This window comes from Cupressus sempervirens, chromosome 7, assembly GCF_028749045.1.
Source record: "Cupressus sempervirens isolate cs-2001-9-10 chromosome 7, ASM2874904v1, whole genome shotgun sequence".
NCBI classification, from domain to species: Eukaryota; Viridiplantae; Streptophyta; class Pinopsida; order Cupressales; family Cupressaceae; genus Cupressus; species Cupressus sempervirens.
The window spans coordinates 330,392,691-330,418,543 of NC_143124.1; the positions used below are offsets into that span (position 1 = coordinate 330,392,691).

Below are 25,853 nucleotides of genomic sequence, written 5' to 3' on the forward strand. Positions count from 1 at the left end.
TCTACCTGATCAAGAAAATTAATGGCACCACCTCTGTCTTCTCAAGGCCCTAATTTTAGTTAACAGTTAGATTTCGTGGTACCTAGAGCTATACTTAGATCAAATTTCTTAAGATCCCCATGATTGTTCTTGGCAAAGCCTTGATGGCAGTGGTTGCAAGATAGTTTTGGAGGGAAAATATAAGTTATGCCTGAACTATAAAGGCAATTTTTGTGAATTTTGTAGGGTCAACCTCTGTCTATTTTCTCTATTACTACTCTGTAGATTCTCAGTGTAAATTCCCCTATGCCTCTGTACTACATGATTTTTTGTCTTATCTCCTTCAGCCATTGGTATGAAAGTGCAAGAATTCTTTGCCTCTTATTGGTGTTTTGTAGAGATCTATGATCTGCATGATTGTATCTCCTTGGCCTATGAATGATAATATAAGTGAATCTCCTTTTCCTTGCGTCATTCATCTTGGTCTTTTGATCTGCATGTGATTGTTAGATTAAAGCAAGTCTAAATGTGTATATCCTTAGTTTCATTCTAGTTCAATAGTGCATATATGGGAAGAGTTTGGTCTGAACACTCTATTTTGGTGCATCACCTCTTTAGATTAGATTAGGTAGATTTTCTTTCATGCTCTCCTTCTCCCTTTTCTTCTCCAAGAGTAGTTATGTGCATCCTGAGAGTAAGAGGAAGTCAACCTTCTTTGAAGACTCAACCTCACAGTTCAAGTCCCACAACTTGAAGGTTGTTTCCATGTTTCACTAGGTTGTCCTCATGCATAGGCTTTGGACAAGGGTGCAAACCTAATTGACAACAGTTTTTGGCACGCCCGATGGGACAAACTTTTTAGAAAACTTCAAGCCTACTGGTGTCAAAAGGGAAGATTTCAAGATCAATATCGAAGAGATAGTACTAGCTTTAGTGTTTAAGCTTTCAAGAGCTGAAACAAGGGCATCTTCTAGATGTAAGTTTTAGTATCAAGAGCTTTCATTTTCAAACCCTATAAGGAAGACTAGAATATCTTTATCACTAGTTAGGAGTGCAATAGTAGCAAATACACCTACAAGATCTATCTCTACTCCTCCTACTATTAGATCTCCGCCTAGACTTCCATCAATACATATCAATAGACCACTTGTCTATATGGTGTTGCCTAGAGCTCATACTTTTGCCACCTTTAATGGTGGGAGCCCTCTCTTATTAGCCCAAAGACATGACATACCAGTAGCTTCCCTCAAAAGTATACCAGTGTTTACTGGTGAAACTTCTATCTCTCCCTCAGAACACATTCAAGAGGTTGCAAATGTCTGCAATATCCATTGTATTACAGACGATGATGTTGCAGTTAGGCTCCTAGCCTCATCCCTGAAAGGAAAAACACTACAATGGTATAAAGGTTTAGCTCATGGTTCTATAACAGATTGGGATGAATTAGGAGCAGGATTGTGCAAACATTTTAAGGAGAAAAGTGATTATTTGTCACTTTTAGTGTAGTTGACTACTATAAAAAGAGCCCCCCATGAATGTATGACTGATTTTAATTATAGATTTCAAAAGACATGGGATAGAATACCTCGTTCAGTGAAGCCTACCCCTGGTAATGCCTTCCTGCATTACCTTCGAGCTTTTGATAGTGATATTGCCACTACAATCCAAACTATGGGAGGAGATACCTTGCCTAATGCTTATGACATAGCAATAAAATTAGAGAACATCCTAATACAAGGAGCTAAGCTAGCTCCAAGGCCTCCTATTCTTTTCTTCCCTGATGTTCCAAATCATCAACCAACAATGGCTCCTCTTCCCACAACTTTTACATCACAATCCCTTGTCCCAATCCCTCAAGTATCCACATCTTCAAATGGGATAGATGAAATCAAAGAGATGATGCAATCTCTGATGCAGAACATGGAGAAAAGAGAAAAGAACCTAGAGAAAAGATTGCAAGATTATGGGAATAAGCTGGAGGATAACTCCTCTATGATGCAGAAAGTAAGCAACAAGGTGGTGACTTTAGAAAGACAACAAGGTCAAGGTAGTAAGCCTCATCAATTGCAATATCAAATTCCAAGTAGTGGTAGGCCTCCAAATCCTAATCATTGGAAAAATTCTTTTGATCAAAGTAGGCAGGGTGGCCATGCTTCAACCTCTATTGTAAACCAAAGTAGGGCCATAGTCCCTCAAAACAATATGGCTCAAGATCAAGATTTTTGTCCCTCTTGTAACTACTCCTATGCCTATTGTATGTGTCATAAGGCTGAATCTTTTATGGCTTTGACAGTCCAAGAACCTACAACAAAACCATCATTCCAGGAAGGACAATTAAAGGATGCCTCAGATATGAAAAGACAGGGTGATTGCTCTTTTATGAACCATCAGATGGAGGAGCATTGTAATGTAAACTAGGATTCCATTGTTCATAACACTAGAAGCAAAAGAAGAGCTATGGAAGATGTTGTCCCTCCTCTTCCAAATCAGGCCTCAACTTCAAATGCAATATCTCATTAGCAAGAAGCAAGTAATCAATCAAGTACCTTTCAACAACAATGGCAAAATCATGGCAGAAAGGAAGCAAGTGATCCTCAGGTTATTCCATCTCAACCTCATATAATTGTAGCTCCCAAAGCTTCTACGAAAGCAATTGCGATGCCATTCAGTGTGGTAGAGCAAATGAAGAAGACAAATGTGAATATCTCCATGTGGGATGCTGTTGCTACTATACCCATGCAAAAGAGGTTGCTGCAGCAAGAATTGGAAAGAATTGAACGAAAGGATCAGACACCCAGCATGGAAAGTGCCACAAGACTAGTACAACCATCAAGGGAGGTAGAAACAAGTAAAAAGGTTAGACCTCCTCCATTCTATGTTTCTCTAATTATAGGGGGCAAACTAGTCCATTATTGCATGATTGATTTAGGGGCTAGCAATTCAGTGATGCCTAGGTGTGTTGCTAATGCTTTGGGAATGAAATATGAGCCCATTGTTAAGGATGTATTATAGTTGGATGGTAGTAGTGTCAAGATTGTATGGATCCTTAGGAATGTGCAGATGGCCTTACATGCATGCCATGGTTGTACTGTAACCCAAGATATCTCTGTTGCTGAGGTCAAGCCATATTTTTCCATCTGTCTGTCAAGAGACTTCACTGCCCAAATAGGTGGTTACATATCTTCTGATTGGTCATATATGTTTTTTAGAACAAGATATGGAGCCAAAGCTTCAATTACAATAGAGCCTCAAGCCCTCCATCATACTAAATCTTACACCCCCAACCCCATCAACATGAATTGCCCTATCCTAGAGATGGATGAGAATGACATAGTGAATGAGCCCACCACTTTCCTAATAGAGATACTTGATTTTTTCTTGGATGAGTGGTCTAACGCATATCAATTTGATCTTATGCCAGAAACTCTTGAGACAGGTCTCAGTACATATTGTATATTGGGAAAAGATGCTCTAGTTCCCAATCTTGTAGAGACTAAAGAAGATATGAGTGGGATATGGAGTATGTACTTTGATGGATCAAGGAATAAGAATGGATCAAGGGCTGGTGTGATGTTAATTTCTCTTGCACAAGTAAGGTACTACTTCTCCTTTAGGCTCCAATTTAGTTGCACTAATAATGTAGCTGAGTATGAATCCTTGATTCAAGGTCTCCTACTTGCTAAAAAAATAGGAATCCAAGCCTTAAGGGTGTATGGAGACAGTGAGTTGGTGGTTAATCAAGTGAGGAATCAGAATACCACCAAGAATGGTTTGCTCTCAAGTCTTATAAAAATAGGGTATGGGGTTTTCTTGAAGGTTTCAATGCATTTAATATTCAAAGCAACCCTAGAAAGGAAAACAGATATGATGATAGACTTGCAGCAATAGGTGCATCTTATGATGTGCCAGGGAATCTTGAGGAAGAAAGGAAGCAACAAATCAGAGTGGTAGTAAGGCCTGCCATCCTTGATAACAAAATCCATTGGCAAGTGTTTGATTCTGATGAGCAAATTGTGAGCTTCTTGTAGAATGAGGCAGAATTTTCAGAGAGAAATCAGTCGAGACTGCAGGATCAATATGGTAACCAAATCATTCATCTTAGTTCTAACAAATTGCCTAAGGGTCTCATTACCTTAGAGAGTGTTTTCAATCCTAATAATCAAGCAAGAGGAAGGGCCATGAACCTAGATGTTGATGAAGATGACTATACTCTACTCATGATTGCTGATGGAAAGTCCTTAAACATGGGGAAGGTATGTTCTGAAATTGAACAAGAAAATTTTATTCATCTATGTCAAGAATTCAATGATGTATTTGCTTGGACATATGATGACTTAAAGGGTTTTGACCCAAGGTTGTTTCAGCATACCATAGATTTAATTAATGATGTAAAACCAGTAAGACAAAAAAAGGGACCAGTGAATCCTAAAATTGAACCCTTAATGAGAAAGGAGCTATCCAAGTTGATTGAGGCCAATATAATTTTTCCCATCGAACACTCATCATGGGTAGCAAACCTTGTTCGTATTAGGAAGAAGAACAGAGAAATTAGATTGTGTGTGGACTTTAGGGACCTTAACCAAGCTTTCCTTAAAGATCACCATCCTCTCCCTTCTATGGAGCAAATTTTGTCCCAAGTCAGTGGTTCAAAGAGATTTTCATTTCTTGATGGATTTTCTGGCTACAATCAAGTGCTGGTTAAAGAGTTTGATAGATACAAGACTGCATTTACTACTAAATGGGGTACTTATGCTTATTGTAAGATGCCATTTGGGCTAACCAATGTAGGTGCTACATTTCAGAAGGCAATGGAGATGGCCTTCAAAGGATTTATTGACAAATTTGTCTTAGTTTACCTTGATGATATCACAGTGTATTCTAAGAATGCAGAGGATCATTTTGATCGTCTAAGACAGGTATTCGTAAGATGCAGAGAGTTTGGGGTTTCCCTTAACCCAAGCAAGTGTGTCTTTGCTACTAACCAAGGAAAATTATTAGGACATATTGTATCTGAGGATGGCTTAACCATTGATCCAAAGAGGACAAAACCAATGCTTTCCCTCCCTCTTTCTAAACAAAAGAAAGGGCTGCAAAGTTTCTTAGGTAGGATAAATTTTGTGAGAAGATTTATCCCTAATCTTGCTACCATGGTGAAACCTCTTATAGCCATGCTCAAGAAAGGTATGGTCTTTTCATGGACCAAGGAAGGGAAGGAAATTTTTGAAGAGATCAAGACAGCTATAGCCTCAGCCCCTACTCTCATGAATCCTAATTTTGAGAAAGATTTCATCCTTTATACCCTAGGTGGTGAGTCAAGCATTTTTGCTATCTTGACTCAAAGAAATGATAAAGGTGACGAGCAACCCATAGCTTTCTTCAATGAAGGGCTTAAAGAATATGAAGATAAATATAGCTATGTAGAGAAGCAAGCCCTTGCAGTCATCAGAGCTTTAAAGAAATTTAAACACCTCCTATCTCATAATAAGATTCATTTGTTATTACCCCATGCCAGTGTGAAGGATTTCCTTTTGAGCAAAGATATTAGTGAGAAAAGAGCTGGCTAGATTACTAAAGTGATGGAATATGATATTGATATTCAGATTACCAAGCTGGTAAGAGGGAGTGGGTTGTGTAAACAGAAGTTATCATCTGAAGAACTTGATGAGGAAGCTGCTATGATACTGACAGAGCAACAAGAGGTAAGAAATAGCGACCCAAGGAGTTGTATGGATGATATGATGAATTTCTTATTACACAATGGATAACCTCAAGGATTAGATAGAACTAGAAGGAGACAATATAGATTACAGTCAATTCCTTATGTCATAGCTGAATGTGTCCTCTTTAGAAAAGATTTTAATGGAGCCCTATTAAGATGCCTTGATACAGACCAGGCTGAAAGAATGATCAAAGAACTTCATGATGGTCCTGATGGTGGTCATTTCTCAACAAGGACAACTATAATGAAGATCATGAGGGCTGGTTATTACTAGCCATCTCTATTTCATGATTGTCATAAGTATGTGAGAAAGTGTGAAAAATGTGCGTTCTTGTCTAGCAAACAAATTCTTGCAGCTCTTCCCCTTCATCCTATTCAGGTGGACCAACCTTTTGCCCAATGGGGATTGGATTTCATAGGCCCTATCAATCCTTCTTCCAGTTCTGGTCACAAGTGGATTTTAACTGTTACAGATTACTTCACCAGATGGACAGAGGCAGTTGCATTGAAGGATGCCACTGAATCTTTAGTTATGGAGGTCCTTGATGGAATTGTGACCAGGTTTGGTGCCCCTTCATCCGTTATTTCAGATAATGCAAAGTCTTTTGTTGGAGCTCAGATTTTTGCATGGGTAGTGGATCATAATATCTATTTGAGCACATCCTCAAGGTAATGGTTTGGCTGAGTCGTCCAACAAGAACTTGGTCAGAATCATGAAAAAGACAATAGAAGATAACCAGAGGTGTTGGCATAAAAAACTGAAGACTGCACTATGGGCTGATAGAATAACGCCTAAAAGGTCAATAGGGAATTAACCATTTTTGTTACTCTATGGAAGAGAAGCAAGGCTTCCAAATTGATTGGAGTTCCCATCCCTAGAGCTAGCTCATTAGTTGGAGTTGATTGAAGATGATGCCATGACAGTAAGAGTGGCAGAGCTGATGGAGCTGGAAGAGAAGAGAAGTAAAGCCATGCAGACCCTAGAGGCACACTAGTAGCAAGTAAAAAAGAGTTTTGACAGGAAGGCTAGGGTCAGAATCTTCAGGGAGGGAGATTTGGTTCTGAAATGGGATGCAAATAGGGCAAAACCAGGAAGACACTCAAAGTTTGATGCATTATGGAGTGGTCCCTATCTGATTATCAGTTGCAAACAGGCCAATGCTTTCCAATTAAGCAGGCCTAGTGGTGAAATTTTTGCCATCCCAGTCAATGGGATTTATCTCAAACCATGCTTCTGATGAAGGTTGAAGGTTCCATGCACATAGTTAGGTTAGTTTCATTTCTAGTTTGTTCCCTACTTTTCCAAGAAGTGCACGAGCACAAGATTGTCTCCGTGAGATAGGAAGTTTTGAAATTTTGAAGGTTTCAGAAGAAGGTTTTGTCTCTGGTTGTAGTTGTAGAGACAAAGGTTTCAGGGTGTCCCTCTCAGAGGTAGGGTGAGGGTTTCATAGTATACACATGACGCACATCTTTATGACCTTGTAGCCCAATGGATGGTTTAGGCCACTGGTCTTATGCATAGCAGGCTAGCATCCCCTGTGAGTAGCAAGAAATGTTGCATTTTGTGTCCCTCGCTAAATATTTGAATTTTAAATACTTGCCCGCCCAACGGTCACTTCCCAGTTTAATGTTATTTTAAACATCCTAGAAAAAAAAGAAGAAGATCAAACCTTATATATTTCTTCCCTGTGCATTTTAATGTTTCTGCAAGCTCGCAAGTTTCCATTCGTCGGATTGAAAGATATCTACGGTTGGCGCTATCTCGCTATGGGAAGTTGCACGGAGGATATGCATAGCGACAACACCTTTTTGCCACGTGGCAGGTGGGTCCTCCTTTCCTTGTTGTTTCTCTAGCGTTGAGGTTTGCTAGATCCACGGTGGGTGCTATGGTGCTATCGAAAAATCTACATTCCTTGCCATTAGCTACATAACACCCAAACGGAAAATGATATTGCGGCGATGTCAGAAGGAAGGTGGGTCCCAGGTATGCCCTGTCAGATATCAGTGAGGATTTGTCAGACACGTTGGCAGTTGATCAATCTTTTCATTGGCTAAAGTATAACTGTGTAGAATGTGGGTCTTGCTTCACTTGGCAGGCCATGAACGAGGGTTGTCAGAGAAGTTGGCACATGACTTGTTTCTATTGGTTGGTATACTGATAGGTCAGATCCATCTAGCTCATCGCCATATCTCAGAAAATCAACGGTGGGCGCTATCTCGCTATGGGAAACTACGAAGATGTTATCCATAGTGACATAGCGCCTCGGTGATGCGTGGCATAAATGACGTAATGGGCCACCCCTTCTGCAAAGGAATATTATGACTCATCCTTGGTGGCAGTTATCAGGTGGGTCATAGTACAATGGTGGTTTTTCATTGGTCCACTCAGCCAACTCAGTGTGCAGTTGTACAATTTTGTTCATCACTGTAGATCTAAAGAAATCAACGGTAGGTGCTATCTCGCTATGGAAAGTTTATGAGGATATTACCCATAGAGACATAGCACCATTGTGCCACATGGATTAGTGGGGCTAGATCTCGCCAAGGTGAGGATGCCAAGTTGTGCCAGGTGGTTGCCAAGTGTTTCGTGGGCCCAAAGGTTTTAAGGAGATAGTGCAGTATTATGGCGAGTCTTCACGATCGTCAAATCAGTTCAAATCTATAGTGGGTGCTATCTCACTATGGGAAAGTGCTTGGAAGATATGCATAGCAACATAGCACCTTGGTGACACATGTCCTAGTGGGTCTAGTAGAGGCAGTAATAGTTGGACGCGCTAGTAGTTAATGTGACTGTTGCAATCAGCTTTGCAAGGTGGTGCAATTAGTAATGAAAGATATGGTCAACTACATAGGACTCCCACGAGGTGGCTAGATAAAAAGAGGTTATTGGCCCACGTAGACCGTTTTGGATGCAGAGTTTAGTTGACTTGCTGAGCCTGCTGATTCAAGTGCTCAGGAATGATAAGAATCGAGGTCTTTTGCGAATATGATCTTCATGATCAATTCCAACTACCCAAAGTGAATGTAAAGCATGCAAAGACACTCTACCATCCCGATCTAATCCATCTACTTGATCAGGACAATCAATGGTGTCGCCTCTGTCTTCTCAAGGCTCCAATTTTAGTTAATAGTCGGATTTTGTGGTACCTAGAGCTATACTTAGATCAAATTTCTTTAGATCCCCATGATTGTTCTTGGTAGAGCCTTGATGGCGATGGTTGTAGGATAGTTTTGGAGGGAAAATCTCACTTATGCCTGAACTATAGAGGTAATTTTTGTGAATTTTGTAGGGTCGACCTCTCTCTGTTTTCTCTGTTACTGCTCTGAAGATTCTCGGTGTAAATTCTCCTATGCCTTTGAACTACATGATTTTTTGTCTTATCTCCTTCAACCATTGGTATGAAAGTGCAATAATTCTTTGCCTCTTACTGGTGTTTTGTACAGATCTATGATTTGCATGACTGTATCTCCTTGGCCTATGAATCATAATATAAGTGAATCTCCCTTTCCTTGCGTCATTCATCTTGGTCTTCTGATCTGCATGTGATTGTTAGATTAAAGCAAGTTTGAATGTGTATATGCTTAGTTTCATTCTGGTTCAATAGTGCATATATGGGCAGAGTTTGGTCCGAACACTCTATTTTGGTGCATCACCTCTTTAGATTAGATTAGGTAGATTTGCTTTCATGCTCTCCTTCTCCCTTTTCCTCTCTAAGAGTAGTTAGGTGCATCTTGATAGTAAGAGGAAGCTAGCCTTCTCCGGAGACTCAACCTCACAGTTCAAGTCCCATAGCTCGGAGGTTGTTTCTATGTTTCACTAGGTTGTCCTCATGCATAGGCTTTGGACAAGGGTGCAAACCTAAGTGACAACAGGTCATAACTCAGAGCTCATGAGGGCTATCAATGAAACATCAAATGCTACAAGATGGTTATGCTAAGGCCTACAATAACCTATCTCATTTTTGAGAGATCACATTTTGTTTGGATTCGGCACAACAATCTTGCTCAATCGCAAAACTCGCAGTGTGCCTTAGTTCATAGGTGCATAATTGTGTAATTTTGAAACTTCTGATCTTGTCATTGAACTATCAATGAATTAGCTCTAGATGGGTGGGTGAACCCTAGTGACACCCTTGTTCCAGCCACAGATAGCCTCCATCATTCCCGGTGACCCCTTATCAAAGAGTCTCTAAGGTGCTCTAAGTGTGTTTTAAGGTTGATCTTCTGAGGGTTATAACTCAAAGCTCATTGGGGCTATCGATGAAACATTGAATGTTATAGGATGGTCATGTTGAGGCCTACAATAACCTACCTCATTTTTGAGATATCACATTTCGTTTGGATTTGGCACAATGATCTTGCTCGATGCCAAAACTTGTAGTGTGCCTTAGTTTGTTGGTGCATCACTACGTAAATTTGAAACTATTGATCTTGGCATTGAAACTATTGATCTTGGCATTGAAACTAGTGACACTCTTGTTCTATCTGCAAAGAGCCTCCATCATTCATGACCACCCCATATCAAAGAGTCTCCAAGGTGCTCTAAGTGCATTTGGGCGAGTGAACCATAGTGACATCTTAAGGGATTGCAGAGACCAGTTCAAATTAAAAATATATGATATCATTTCAAATTAAATATTGCATCAAAATTTGATAATAAAGGTTGTTAAAATGTTATTCACAATTATTACATTTGAATCGAATTTAATAAACATGATCAAAAAATATGATATTCCATAAACGTGAACAATACACATGATCCACAATAAATTGAACAATATTATACTAAATTAATATGTATATCATTCTACACATAAATGACAAAAATATGTATATCAAAATACATGTATCCATAGATAAATTATGCAAATATATATCAAAATACATAGATCCATATACAAAATGTGGCTGATCATGCCATCAAAATGTGTATAATATCAATATTTTGCTATACAATGTGGCATATGTCATCTCAAAATGTCTCATGATGCATCCTATGACAACTATACCAGCCTATGCTACTAGTGGATGATCAAAATGTAGTCTCTTCACTGCACTAGGTGGATCGGATGCCTCCTATATAAACAAAAAAGGAAAACCCAAAATTAAACTACTAAATTTATATGATTCTATGTATCTAACATTGAATTACTCAATTCATCATGATCTTTTTTTTAATTAATATTTATAGTATTACAATTTCATCATAAATACCTCTCTTGCCGACCTTCGGCATCGATCATGAGTCCTCTCATATGTCCTTGGCAATGTTTAAACCTCATTGATTGTGGTTTGTATATGCTCAAGTATGTTTGTCAGATGAATCTACAAGTTAAACTATAACATTATAATTCATTGCATACTAAATTTATAACATATTATCAAGAATTCAAACTACAACTTACCTCTATCGACTCCTCTGGATATAATGGCTACGCCAACAAAGATTCAAAAGTTTGACATCTAGCCTCTTATGCAGTAGGTGTTTCCTACGAGATACAAAATATTGGTTGTTAATATGACAAAAATCAGTTTTGAATTTATTTATGAAAATAAATAAAATAAAAAATAAATGGTACTTATACATATGATGGGGTTCTCACTGTGAATGGAAACACCAAAGGGTTTGTGACACCAAATTTGCCTAGACTCATCACGAATAGCCATGCCCTGTACAATAAAGAATGTAATTGAATTTCATTACTGCAAACATTTTACAAGAATGCATTGATATTTAATCACTTTAAAAGCACCTAACTACCTTTCCCTTGTCAATGGGTTGTGCCTCATCCCTTGCACTTTGCCCTCCACTGACATGTGTGATACTTGCAAGAGAAAAGAAAGATTAGAAACCATATATGCTCGAATATCAAATAGAAAAATAATGAGAACACAACATAATGTACTATAGATGTCTCAAGGCCAAATGAAATAGTCGAGAGCTTGACATTATCAACCTATTTGAGCTCCTCCTTAGTCATTAATTAAACATGAATGAAGATCACACACATGTATAAGTAGGTATGGGTTAAAATTACTCTATTATAAAGATTAAATTTAAATCACAATATCGTAACAAAAAAAATGCATACACATACCAGCACATAATGATTCCATGCCTCTGCATGCCCCTCCTCTCTCACATCAGGATGTGTAGCCATTGTATGTGCATCTGGTGTATCCTCCTCAAATACAAACTGATACTTGGAAAGATGACCTATGGGATCCATACAAATATTCTTGCACATTATGCAAGTATGAGGTACACAAACATGTGATGAGCTCGCCAATGATGAACTCATGCTAGCATCATCAACATGGGGAGACAACACTGACCTAGCCTAGGATATCAATAGGTTACTCAATCAATGGATGAATCTAATAATTTGAGATATAGCCTCTATAATGATATCAGGATGTTGCATTGGAGGGGGGGGAGACACTAGTAGAGGGGACAAAAGTGTCAACTTTCTTCTGATAATTCACCTTGAGGTGTAACACAAATTCGGCATACAATTTTTTAATGAAATAGAATGGGAGCTCTAAATTGTTGCATGGAGGGATGTCAAAAACCATCCACCAATGATCCCAAAAGTTTGCACACATAGCCTCATTTGTGCATCATTTAATTGATAATTTGGGCTTTGTGTGTTCTGCTTGTTTACTGATATTTGGGTCCAAAAAAAGGCTAACTATATCATCTTTAGTTATATTTAGGCTAGCAACCTCATCATAGTCCAAACCATCATCAAACATGGCATGCATTTTCTCACACCAATGAAGAGCAACATTTTGTTCTTTGGTAAGTGTTTCAATATTATCCACTGTGGTGTTTAATGTGGTTAACATGAGAGCCAATGTAGGTATATTGTTACACGTGGTTTGCAAAACCCTCAGTTTAGTAAGATTTTCAAATATCAAATCTTCAATTCAAGGAGGATTTTGAGGGGTTAGGGGATCATTTGGTGGATGGTTTGTTAGAAAGGATATGGTTGTTGTTGCACCAAGAGATCGACCTATAACTTTTTGATACAACCAATAGTCTTATAGAACCACAAGAGGCAGTTAAGCCATTTTGTGAATCTTGTGAGGGATGTTAGCCCACTGTTAACAATCCCCCTCCTAGCGTCACTCATCACGGCCAACAAGATTCAGACTTGTGACCAAGCTTTGATACTAATTGTTAGAAAGGATAGAGTTGTCCTTACACCAAAAGATTGACATGTTAATGCTCGATAAAACCAATAGTCTTATAGAACCACAAGAGGCAGTTAAGCCATGTTGTTAATCATGAGAGAGATGTTGGCCCACTACCTACATAGTTTTGAGGGGTTACCAGATCGTTTGGTGGAGGGTTATGAGGAACATTATTTCCTAGCTTAGCATCGTCATTTGGGTTAGTCATACCAATTAATTTGCAAAACATAATTTTTATTAAAAAAAACCTAAATTTTAACAAATTCTATTTAAAATAACTAATTTATAATAATATTATTCAAATCATAAAAAATTACAAAAGAAAAACTTACCTTTATCCGATACTCATTTGGAAATTTGATACCTAAAATGGAGCACAACAATAAAACCCAAAAAACGCAATGCAAAATAACTCTTGATTTAAAATAAATAAAAAAATCTATGTCACAAGTTTTGGGTATCCGATTTCATATTAGATACTTGATATGATATCGGGTACCTAATAATAGATCGCATACCCGATATGAAGTCGAACACCCAATTACCGATCAAATACCCAAAAAGGCTTGGCCCAAACTTTTTTGGCTTGGTATCAAGATGGGTGGAAAAAAGTCAAACCATATTTTGAAATGCTTTTAAATGTTTTCGAACTCCACTTTTTTCACATCGCTACTTTTTGGCACACCATGATCCTGCACATACCCTATTTATAAATAAGTTAGATAAAGAAGAAGAAAAATAAAATATTGAGAAGCATAATGTATCATTGCTTTTGTCCCCATTTTTATAATGTAAATTGGACGTTGTGTTTGTATAAGACAAACCTGCTCTAGCAGGGGACTGATTTTGATGGGTGGGAGAAAGAAGAAACTGATTGGACCCTTTTGTTAGACAATGGGAGTGAGGGGTACTCATCTAATGTTGTACCCAAATCAGAGGCTCATTATACCACCCATTCAAAAATACAATGTGTCTTTGAGAGTACTTATGATGAGATCAGTGGGAACAACAAGATGTGTGAGGAGGAGAATGTAGTTGTATAATTACTATCCATTTTCTTTTATTCAAGGCAGTGTTTGAAGGTTTTCATAGAGATTTAATGTGATGTCTTTTCTTTGTGTGGTTTTTATGCAGTGAGAGTAAGAGCAAAAAGAGGAAGAGGAGCAATATGGAAAGAGGGCCAATGTTTGTTTTCAATACTAGATCCCCAATTGATAAATTGGATGATGGCTTCAAGTGGAGGAAATATGGGAAGAAAATAATCAAAAGTAGCCCATATTAGAGGTTTTTTGTTTAATGCTACATCTTTATATACGAAGAGAGAGTTCATGTGTGTTTTTGTGCTTCATATTCTTTAGGTTTAGAATACCTTATGGAGAGAGAGTTCATGTGTGCTTCATATTCTTTAGATGTAGAATATCTATGGAGAGAGAATTATTGGGTGTTTTGTGCTTCATCTTTAGATATAAACTACCTTATGGAGAGTTAAACAATGTGTTTTGTGTTCCATCTTTAGTTATAGAATACCTTATGGAGAGTGAGTTATTGTGCTATTACTGAATATTTTGATGAGTTACTGTGTGGTAATACTAAAATCCTTACATATCATTTGATCAAAGGCTGAATATATAGTCATTTGAGGATTATAGACATGAGAATTTTCTAGTTTTATATTTTTCAATTTTATTATGTAAATTTTTGTTCTTATAATCTTTTGGATCATTTTTGTTTTCTTTTTTATGTTATTTTATCTTGATGATGGATATCAAAATGTTGATGATGAGGATTAAAAATTACATAATCAAATGTAAAAATATTGGCAAAATTAAATATATATTTACTAAAGGACTACAAAAATAGAGGATTACAAAAAATTCTATATATTTTAATTTAATTATGTAATTTTTTCTTTCTACGTCAATCATTTGCTAAACCTAATATGGGAGCCAAGGAGAATTAGTATGTTGATTCCTCATATGCACATGCAGGAGTTCTCAGGAATCCATGTTGGAAACATAGAAATGACACAAAGATGAGATAAATATGGGTGATGTCCATTACTAGTATGGATGGACTCGCTTAGCCACATGTACATGCATAAAAAATACATTATCATTCACAATATAGAGGATGTCATTGATTTTTGTTTCAACGTAGGGGTTTGTCTCATTACCTCTATTCCACAAGAATTTATTCAAGGAAAGTCTAGTGTCATTCTTCAATATACGAAAAACACAAATTTCCTTTGAAGCTCCATAAGCCACTGATGAGCATCTAGGACCGGCGAGAGAGGAAGGAAGGCCCAACTTGTCATTCTCATTTCAATGGCTCAGATTGTTGGGTGATAGAAAGGGTTGCCTTCGATGAATACCACACACCAGATGCTCAGTGCCAATAGCTACAATAGCGTGCAGAGATGAAAATAAAATAAACAAGTAACGAGTAAACTTTTCCATTTTGTTATTTGAACTTGAGTTGGTCAAAATTTCAACCAAAGTGGGAAACCCTAAGTTGGTCAAAATTTTGACTAACTTAGGCATAAAAACTAAAAAAGGGTATTGAACAACTCTCTACCCGAGTTGGTCAAAAATTTAGGTCAAAATTTGACCTATAATCTACTATTGCAACAAATCCTTTATCCTTGGCCAGTCAAAGGAAAATACTACTCACAATTCCATGGGTCATAACTATACACAAATCTCAAGTATTGCCAATACATAAAGAAACAATTGACATTGTAAAAATAGAGATATGAGGTCTCACATTCATGACCGTATCTAGGGTTAGGTCATTAAATGAACTTCACATTAAACCAACATTCTCCTTTGAACAATACTCCAAAATGCAAAACAATCTCTACACAATAATAATAACGAAAGAGGAAGTTCGATTACAACAACTCTATCTATAACAAATCAAGCTACAAAATTCTTCCTCATATGTACCTCACATCACAGAGCTAATAATTTCTCTCAAATTTTCTCAGTTATTAAAACAATTTTTAAAATTTGTATAGCAAGTTTTGAGGATGTAACTTGTTGATTGTGTAGTCTCGAATTGAAATTAAGTGAAGAAAAGTTCACAAAATGGTTATGTTATTCTAAGGAACAAGCTAACATTATATTTACTCAATACCTAATGGAAAATTGCCTTTATCTATTTAATGCTAAGAATCTATTTGTGAGGCATGGAATGTGGTGGATTCATGTCTCAATGTTTTGATTACCCTGAAGATGTTCACTAAAAAATGAACATATTCAAGATGCCCTATTTAGATTTAGAAGTCACTTTTCTTATTTTTCCTCTACAACATATTATAGAGTGTAAAATATCAATGTAACCATTGCACATCCTTTTGGTGCAAGTGCAAAATTATCTTTTAATGACACATGCAGGCCATTTCATAAAATTGGTCCACCATCACAAATATTGAATTGTGTCATCTTTGGGTCCATCATAGTGCTAAAACAAGTTCCATGGGAATATTAGTCAATAGTTATTTTTGCACAAGTAAAGGCATATGTAGGCCTATATTTTTTAAACATGGATGAAAATTAGCTTGTAAATTTATATTTTTTAAAACTCAATTATTAATCATCAAAATGAATTCTCTATGCAAAGATAATACCTTTAATATTAATTGTTCGTGTTGCAGCATAAGATTCCTCATAATGGGTAATAAACCTTTTTTTTATTTTAATCAAGTCTTCATTTGTAAATTGTAGAAGTTCAACTTTTTTCATATAAAACTCATGTGATAGCTAACCAAGAGCCCCAATGAACCACTCACTATTGTAAAATTTTCCTATAGAACAAATAAATGTTTCAATTATCCAATTTTTGACTTGGTCAAAGCTCAAATCAAATACTTCATTCTAGGTAAAGTATTTTCATTTTGTGTAATTAATTGAAGGTGCACTATTGCTACTTAGATTTCCAGTAAACCTCTTAAGAAGTTCAATAAACCATTGAATCTCCTCTTACCTCTATGATACTAAGGAGTAGCTCATAATTTAAGATTTTCCTTCTAGTTATTGGATTCATGCCCAATTCATCAACTAAAACCACACTACCAAAGAATACTAACATATCTCTACTAAACTCACTCTTTCGCTAGTTGTTAAACAACATTTCTATTTGCAAGTGCTACTCTTGGGCATTCTACATGCCACATATTTTATTAAAAGTAAAGATATCATTAAAATAAATTATAATAAGATTCCCAATGTATAAACTAAATACTTAATCCATCATCCTCGTGAAGGTAGCTACATCATTAGATAGACCAAATGACATCACCTCTGACTCATATAAATTCGAGCTAGGTTTGAAGGAAATATTGTATCTATTACATTTTTGAATCGAGTTGCAATGATAAGAACTTCTAAGGTCAATCTTGGAGAGGATCTTGGCACCCAACAAGCAATCTAACAAGTCATCCATTCTTAGTGTAATATCTTGATACTTCAAAGTGCTAATTATTATTTGATCTTGAATACGTGCATAATCTACCTTTTTCTCTTCCCTTCGGAGAGAATAAAGGATGTGTGGCACATGAACTCATGCTTTATCTCACGAATCGCTATTACAAAACCTTAATAGTCTTCCTTCTTATTCTTAATTCTATAGAGGTGTCAGTCAATAAATAGCTTGATTGGGAGCTAGGCTCTAAAAATTTGATCCATTTGATATGTGATGCTTTCAGGGGAGAAACTAGCCAGTAAAATTGATGTGGTAAAACATAAATATTGATTTAGCATTCATAAAATTCCAATAAGACATTTTCTATTAGATTTTTCCATTCTCTCCTTAGTATGATAAGTTATTATACTTTACCATTCTCTAAGTAGATTATAATAAATTACATCTCTCTCTTTTGAAGCCTTGAGAGACTCCTTCCAACCCACTATAAACAAGAATAGTTGTAGTGTTTCCATTAAAACTTTCCCTTTCAAACACTTCCAAATATGACATTTTTTTCATGTTCTACATCATAGATATTTTCTCTACCAAGGTAGACTGCATGGTTCTTTCTATATAGTTTTCAAGGTCAACAAAGAAACAAATAGTTTGAATCCATAAATACGTTATCATATATTATCTTATCTTCATACAAGTTGACATTAAAAGCTATAAAAAAAACCATTCACAAACACAATTTGATCTTTCTTCAACCCAATATTCTTATATAATTTTAGATTTATGAATGTCAAAAATGTTCAACCTTGGCACCATTTCTATATTTACCAAATTCTCTATGATTACTTGATATACCTTTACTTGAGTCTTGCATTTCGTCTGAAAAACATTTATCTTCCTATCATTGTCTAAAGATCACTTGTTTATTCAGACCAAGGTCCTTACAAACATCATTTTCTTTTATGATTCTAGTCTCTAGTTTTATAGCTTTTTTCTATTGCGGCTGCTCTTCTTCTATCATCATTGCCCTTTAATGTTTTTAGATTTAGTTGGAAGTCTTGAGCTTTGTCAGCTTGATTGCATATAAGCATTGTAATGGCATAGGAACTTTGCCTTACCTTTAAAGTTGGATTTCACTTTTCCGTCAGCATCTTCTCGTTTAGTTTCGATGAACATTATTTATTTTTATTTGGGGTACTATCACTTCTCTCACTTGCCATTCTCTTCTGATTTAATGTTCCTTTGCTTTCAAAACATATTCATATACCAGATCCACATTATCTACTTTGGTCAAGGCTAGTTCATTTGAAGCTGAAACCTTAGCTCATTCGCATATGTGCCTACTATTTTTCTTTTCATTCCCTTGGATATCAATTAAGATTTGCAACCTCATGAACTGTTTGTTTGAAATTTTCATGTATCAATCCCTTTGCTTTAGGTTTTTAAAATTTTCTATATAATTTTTGTTAATAGTCTGAAGGCAGAAATATGGCTTAATATTTTTTGTTAATAGTCTAAAGGCAGAAATATGGCTTAATATTTTTTGTCACTAGTCTGAAGGCAGAGATATAGCTATAAAGCGCTTCGACTTCTTGGGCCACAAAATGATATTATTTTGCTCATATGTTGTTTCTGGATTTTATTTCGTGAGTATTTTATATTCTCTTTAAAGAGAGGTCACAAGTTCAAATCTCACTGGGGGGTAGGGTATGTACGCCTCGTTTGTAGCGCCAAGCGCCTCTCGAAAAAGAGTACGAGGTAGTCCCATATCACTGTCACCATATGTAAACCCAAAAACTATGGCATAGTGTCGTGGACTATAAAACTTACTTACTTACTTACTTTTTATATATTCCATTGTCTTATGATCAATCGTGAAATATGATTCAAAACATTATTACTATAAACACTCACTCAATCAAATCCAAAAACAGCATACACAGTCCCATAGACTGTGGAAATCTACTATTGTCCTTCCCCAATCTTCTCCTAATACTCTAGAAATTTCCCACCAGAGAGGAAGACAAGACTAATTTTGATGCAACAATTTTCACCTTTCCTTTAATCATCTTCATCAAAGTCCTCCATCTCAAAATACCTATTCAAATTCAAGAATCGGCCTATAAATAAATTGGGGCTAAGTTCATATTTAAATTGTGAAATCTCAATCTCCACTCTTGATAATTGTCTGGAAACAGTTTCAGTGAGCTTCTCCATAGGATCTACTGTTTACATTTATTGCTCCTGATCTCTTGTTTTTCTTCAGAGCCATCTAGATGCAGTCTGGTTTGTATGGATTCTAATCCTTTGAGCCATTCTTAGCTATTATTACTTTGTACCCTTTCATTCCTCCCACCTCTCCTTCCTTAATTCAGATAGACTCCTTTCTGAATCATCTTTTGTTGTTCTAAAACCAAAGTGATCAAGACAGCCCCGGTTTTTGCAAGTCAAATAAGCCTGCTGCAAGAAAATAATCTAACACGGCAGAAAACAAGAAAAAATTATAATACAAATGAGCAATGATGTGTAGCCGCTGTCCAGACAGGAACTGTGTATGCCCTGAAAGCTGAAGTGGAAGATGAATTAGTATTCGCTAGTCAGAATATTTTGCAATTTGAGTGTCTTTATTATTTTGCAATTTGAGTGTGTTTATGATTGCATCTGCCTGTCAACACAAGAAAGGAATAGCTTACATAAATGTTGTTGCTATTAGTTAGCTTATTGTTGGTTTAGTATAAGATAAATATTTAAGTGCACCAAGCATTGTGTAGGAAATTTCAAAAAGATTGAGATCAATTGCTGGCATGTATGCATGTTATCATAACAGTGTGTAGATATCATGGCAAACGAATGGATAGAGAATGAATTCGTACATGTATATTCATAAGCCGCTTACAAGAAGTAACATGTTTGATGAATGTTGTTTGAATAACGCACAATAGGAACATATGTATTAGGTTACGGAATGTATAAGAACAACCTTCCAAAAGTTTGTTGTAAAATAGTTTTGTCTCAGAAATTACCAATGATTCATGAATGTTGTTTTGTAGTTTTTATTTGTGATTGTGCTTTATTATTCGAGTCTTAATTTAAAGATTTGGTAGTGTTTCACTCGAAGTGTACAAATTTTTCTATGGCTCTATTGTTCTTTAAATCGTAAAAAATGGAATGTCTATATTCCTAAGAAATGGACTGAGAATTATTGGAATTAAGATTAGATATAGCTATGAATATGAAAAACCATGAACAGATTCGTTATCTTTGTCAGTTGCCATGAAAAGATTCTTTTCCGTAGTCACTGTCATGACTTGAATAATTTTGACACTCAGAATATTAGATATAAATTCTATAATTTATAAAAACCAAACTTATTAAATAATTACCATTTTCGATATTCATTAAATATAAGCATTAACAGGTCTCAGCTGGTAGGACCACAAAAAGAAATAAAGTAATGTAGCATGCATATAGAATGTTTTTGGTAAGCATATTTTGGATACAAATTGGAAAAAATGAAATGGAGGTAAGTGTTGTGAGCAATCTCTAAATTAGTTGCTTGTGAATTATTGATTAAGGGTTCTTTTGATGTACTGTTCTTGTAAAGGGAATCTGAATGGAACTGTGAATGAATTTAGATGATGTACGGAAAATTACTTCCATAACATCTGAATTTGAGTAAACATCTGAAAGAGCAAAGGTTGTGACAAGAAATTGACTAGAATAACATTAAGAAAGAGGGCTGATCAGCTGTCATAGAGATAATCTGGCTTTGTCAGTGTAGGCATGCCAATTTCTTCTTCACCAGTCAGTGACAACAAGAAGGATACCTTTGACATTGAAGGCTTCAACCTCGCTTCTTGAGTGCACTGAAGGGCAATAAGTATCACTCTCATTGCAATTTTTGAGTCAAAGTTTTCACTACGAGTTAACTTGCTGTCTACCTGATCAAAATGGCGATTATCCTCATGTAGACTCCATGCCTATTGCACAAAAGCAATTTCACATTAAAATGTTAAAGAACACGTCCTTGACATTGAAACATTCTGAGGTAACAAATATATACCCACCCACTTCAGCAGGCTCGGGAAGGAGGAACTAGATTCCACTTGTCTTTTGCCAGACGTTACTTCTAAGACGAGCACACAAAAGCTGAAAACATCTGCCTTGTCTGTTACTTGACCATCAGACTTGCATTCTGGAGCTATGTAACCTCTGCATAAGAAAAAATTAGAACATTTTCTGGTTTACATTCTAATACTTATATTTGTTATGACATGTACCTTACTCTGTCGCAGCAACTGGTATAGTTTGATTGACGTCATTTTCACGCAAGACTACTACCAAACCAAAATCTGCAATCTTGGCATTCAAATTCTCGTCGCGTAATATATTATTGGGCTTTCTAGTGCCTGACCCTAGTTCACATTTTGTTTTAATTGTCAAACTCTTTTAGGCCAGTTTTATACTTGATGTTTAGTAGCATTACTTTCAGATTATCAGATATTGTTTTACATTCACTTTATTATATAGTGAGATTACTTGGTACTCTATGAATAATATATGTATGATGATTATTCAGTGTTTTCAGTTATCGATGATGATTAGTAAGATGGTTTATTATCACATGTGTTTTCTTATCGATACTTACCCCATACTGAAATGTGTATGGTGTGCGTGTTTGTTTTCTTTATGTATGGTGTTTCTGATGTGGTTAAAGAAGGGAGTCGTAGTCATCTGCTAGTCAGGATCTACACGATGCACCACTTCTTGCCATTGCTTGTTTAGCTTAGAATATTGTATCTGTACATGCGTGAATTTTATGCAGGTTGCAGGTACTGGGTTGTGACTTCTCTGAATTGCCAGGATGAGTGTACCTTATCGCATTATTTCAATGGTAAGAGGGGGGAGATAAATCTTAAGTCCAAATCCTAAACCCTTTAGCCATTTGTCCTAATTGATAATTAGGACAAGTATCCGTGTCAAGTACCTTCTGAATGCGTTAAATGACGTTAATTCGTGATTATAACCCTTTGTTGGTTTAGTATGGGTTTTGCTATGGTGGGTTTTCATATGTTGTCTTTATGGGTCTTTGGTGTATTTTCTATTAATTAAGTTTAATTAAAAAGATTAAATTAATAATTTAATTTAATGAAAAATTATTATGACATTCTAATATTTAATTATATTTAATTAATTGAGAAATTAATAAAATAAAAGAATTAAATTTGGAGATAAAAGTTTAAGAATAAATTTAAAACGTGATAATATTAATTTAATTTAATAATAATATATTTAGAATTCATTTTAAATAAATGCTAAATATTATTGTTATTTAAGTTAATTAAATATTTTATCAATTAAGTTTCTAAAATAAGTTAAAAGAAAAAGGATATTTAATTCTTGAAGGATTTTAGTTCACATGATGTATGCATGAGTTGAAAATAAAAGAAATTAATTAAAAGATAAAATAAGTTAAAATAATAATGTTGTTTTAATTTCATAAAGTGCACATGGGATTAAAAGTAATAAATTAATTCTAAATAAAAGAAATTAATTAAAAGATAAAATAAGTTAAAATAATAATGTTGTTTTAATTTCATAAAGTGCACATGGGATTAAAAGTAATAACTTAATTAAAAATAGAAGTCAAGTGAAAAATTAAATAAAGTTATTTAATAATTCATTTAAGGTGCATTAAAAGATAAAACAAAGATTAATACAAGTTAATTCTAAAGTTAACTCAGTTGAGCAAAGAGTTCTCTCGGGTGAACGCACAATTAGTGCACCGATTTGAGGAGAAAACTCCTTATCACAACTTCGGGTGTTCATTTTTGAGAGACCGTGAATTTTGGAGAGAAAATTTTGGGGACATCTTTTGGCAGTGAATTTCAGAAGGAGAATTCTAGGAAAGTTTTTCAGAGGAAAGTAATTGAAAAGCGAATTCTTTCATAGTTTTTCATAGTTTTCCTATTAGCATCAGGATCAGGTAGGGTCTGGTGCTTTGATCGTTGATTAAATTCACAGTTATCCTTTCCTGTCTTCTTTGTGTCTGTGGATTGTAAAATCTGAATTCTTTTTGATAGAGGTTTAAGTATTTCGAATACTGTGAATTTTTTTAGATGATTGTCAATTAATTACTCTACACATAGGGATTAGAAAAGAAAAATGGAGAAACCCTCGTTCTAGACAATCAAAATTTAATCAAGAAGGGATGAGTTTTAAACAAAGTAAAAATTTGAGATTGAAAATTTGGATGGTTAAAAATATTTTCTCTATCAGAGTAATGTAGGAATCAAATTTAAAAATAAATAAATAAATTTATATTCACTGAAAGAAATTGTTTAAATTTTACAAATTTTGTAAAATAAATAAATTTATTTAAAAACGTTTAATTTTAAAGTATTAAATAAAAATTATTAAAAGAATTTAAAATGTTATATAAATAAAGTTTTTATTGTAAAATATATATATATATATATAAACATTGCATTGGGGAGGGGCAACCTAAACCACCCCCTACCCCCACCTTGTCATAGCTTCTACGCGTAGCAGGTGATTGTTGACGCAATCGTACCCCCTGACGCAGGACGACTGCGACAACAGTCACTACGTCGCAGGTAGCGATTTAAATATCGCTTGCATTATTTTCTGTTACTTTAAAAAAAAGAAAACTTTATTTTATGGCATTTCATTTTTGATTAAGTTGCAATGATATAAATTGCAATTAATTTTTAATAAATTTATTATTAAATTAAGTTCATATTATTTACTAATAATTTTAATATTGAATTTTATTAATATTTTATTATAAATATAAATGTAATTATATTTAAATAAAATATTAATTAATTTAATAAAGTATAATTTAAATGTCATTTTTTATTAATGATGATTAAATAATCGATTTAAAAAAAAAATCGTAGTTATTTTATTTAAATCATTAAGGGTTAATTTTATTTTTTTTATAACTTAATAAAATAAAATAAAAGCAATCTTAGATTTATTTTAAGAAATTTGACTTTTAAATGTGATAGCAGCTTTATACAAATGGGATTGAATTAATTATCAGGTTTAATTATAAGGGTAATATTGAGAACCTTATACACTTAAAATGATCATTGAAATGCAAATTGAAACTTTATATTCAACTCAACCATGTGATTTAAAACAAGCCAAGACATGCATTTGCATCTTGTTTCTTGTGATGTCTATGTTTTGGGGTTTTGGGTTGTCTTAGTGTTGACCATATTAGGACATTTACCAGAGGCTCGGGGGTTATGCGATTGTGATATTATGATGATTTGTTTTCGATCTTTCTATACCCAACTAGGGTGATGCGTTGATATGCTCTAAGATGGATGTTTTTACTGTTTTTTATTGCTTTCTAGTTTCCTTGTATGAAGCTGAGGTGTATGTTTATGAGTTACCTGACTTAACCATTTTTGAGTCATCTATCAGTTATATTTGATTTGCTTTCCAGTCACTTGAAAAGACTAAAATGTATGATTTGTTCTTGATGATGTCATGTTGTGACATGTTTCACTTGACCATTTTGGAGTCTTCGATCAGTACTGTATTTTATTATTAGGATACTTTCTATTTGCTCGTTGGAGAACCTTTGGATATTGTGCCTTATCATTCATGCGTTTAGTTGCTGATAGAGAACTGTTGTGATCATTATGATTATTATTTGATGCTTATCAGTTGCTTATGGAGAATTGATGTGTTTATTGTGGATTATAATTTTGATGCTTTTAGTCGCTTGTATAGGACTGAAGTGATTTTATTATGTTTCTTGATTTGTGATTTCATGAGCCTAGGGTAGGTTATCTATGTGTAGTGTTGGGAAGTGGCTTGCAATGGGGGTCGGGGCCCTAAGAGGCTGTCTGGAGAAACCCATTGTAAATTGTTTTAATAAGTGAAAACATCTCACCTATATACTGACTTAAATGAACCTAATAAGATAATTGTATGTTCTATCCCATGCCTTGAGTGCTAGTATAGACTAGGATGGGGTAGAGAGAATGCTTGGTTATGACCTTGCATTCCGTTGTATGCCTCATCAATATGAGAGGATACTAGTGGCCACAGGGATCACTAGGGACCTAGGATTCCTAAGGGATTGCTCAGGTAACTTCTACGTCACTTTTGCGATGACACTTTCTTGCTTGTATAGTAGGTTTTCTACGTGTTTTGTGTGCCTCTAGGTCTAGATGTCTATCTATGTTGGAACCTTTGAGTTAGTTTACTTTTAAGATTTCTGGACCTAAAGAGTATTTGTATTTTTTGTTTTGATATCTTGCTTGGGACTTGAGACTATCTCCTCAATGCGGTGGGAGTGGACCATTTAGGTTCCACGAGGTCGGGTGATAGTGTTTTTTACTCTTACCATTGAGATCCATCAGAGACACCGTGGCTGGAGTATTCTTGTTGGCATATACCTCATTCTGTTCATGAATTACTATGATGAATAGTTAGATTTATGATCGGTATTTTATCATTATGGATGTATGGATGTATCATGTATGGTGAATGATTT

General features: G+C 35.2%; 1 long non-coding RNA gene across 3 annotated transcripts in view; it reads left to right on the plus strand.

Moving 5' to 3' along the window:
* LOC149546771 (uncharacterized) overlaps positions 1–25,853 on the plus strand; it is a 160,989-nt gene that overhangs the window by 107,484 nt on the left and 27,652 nt on the right. Inside the window, exon 3 of one of the 3 annotated variants that reach the window (XR_016353769.1) lies at positions 20,919–21,742. The exons of 1 other annotated variant lie outside the window; for it this stretch is intronic. This is a non-coding gene — a long non-coding RNA (uncharacterized LOC149546771). Of the gene's footprint in view, positions 1–14,029; positions 14,542–20,918; positions 21,743–25,853 lie in introns of those variants that run through there. One more of the 3 variants, XR_016353768.1, reaches the window with a different exon arrangement.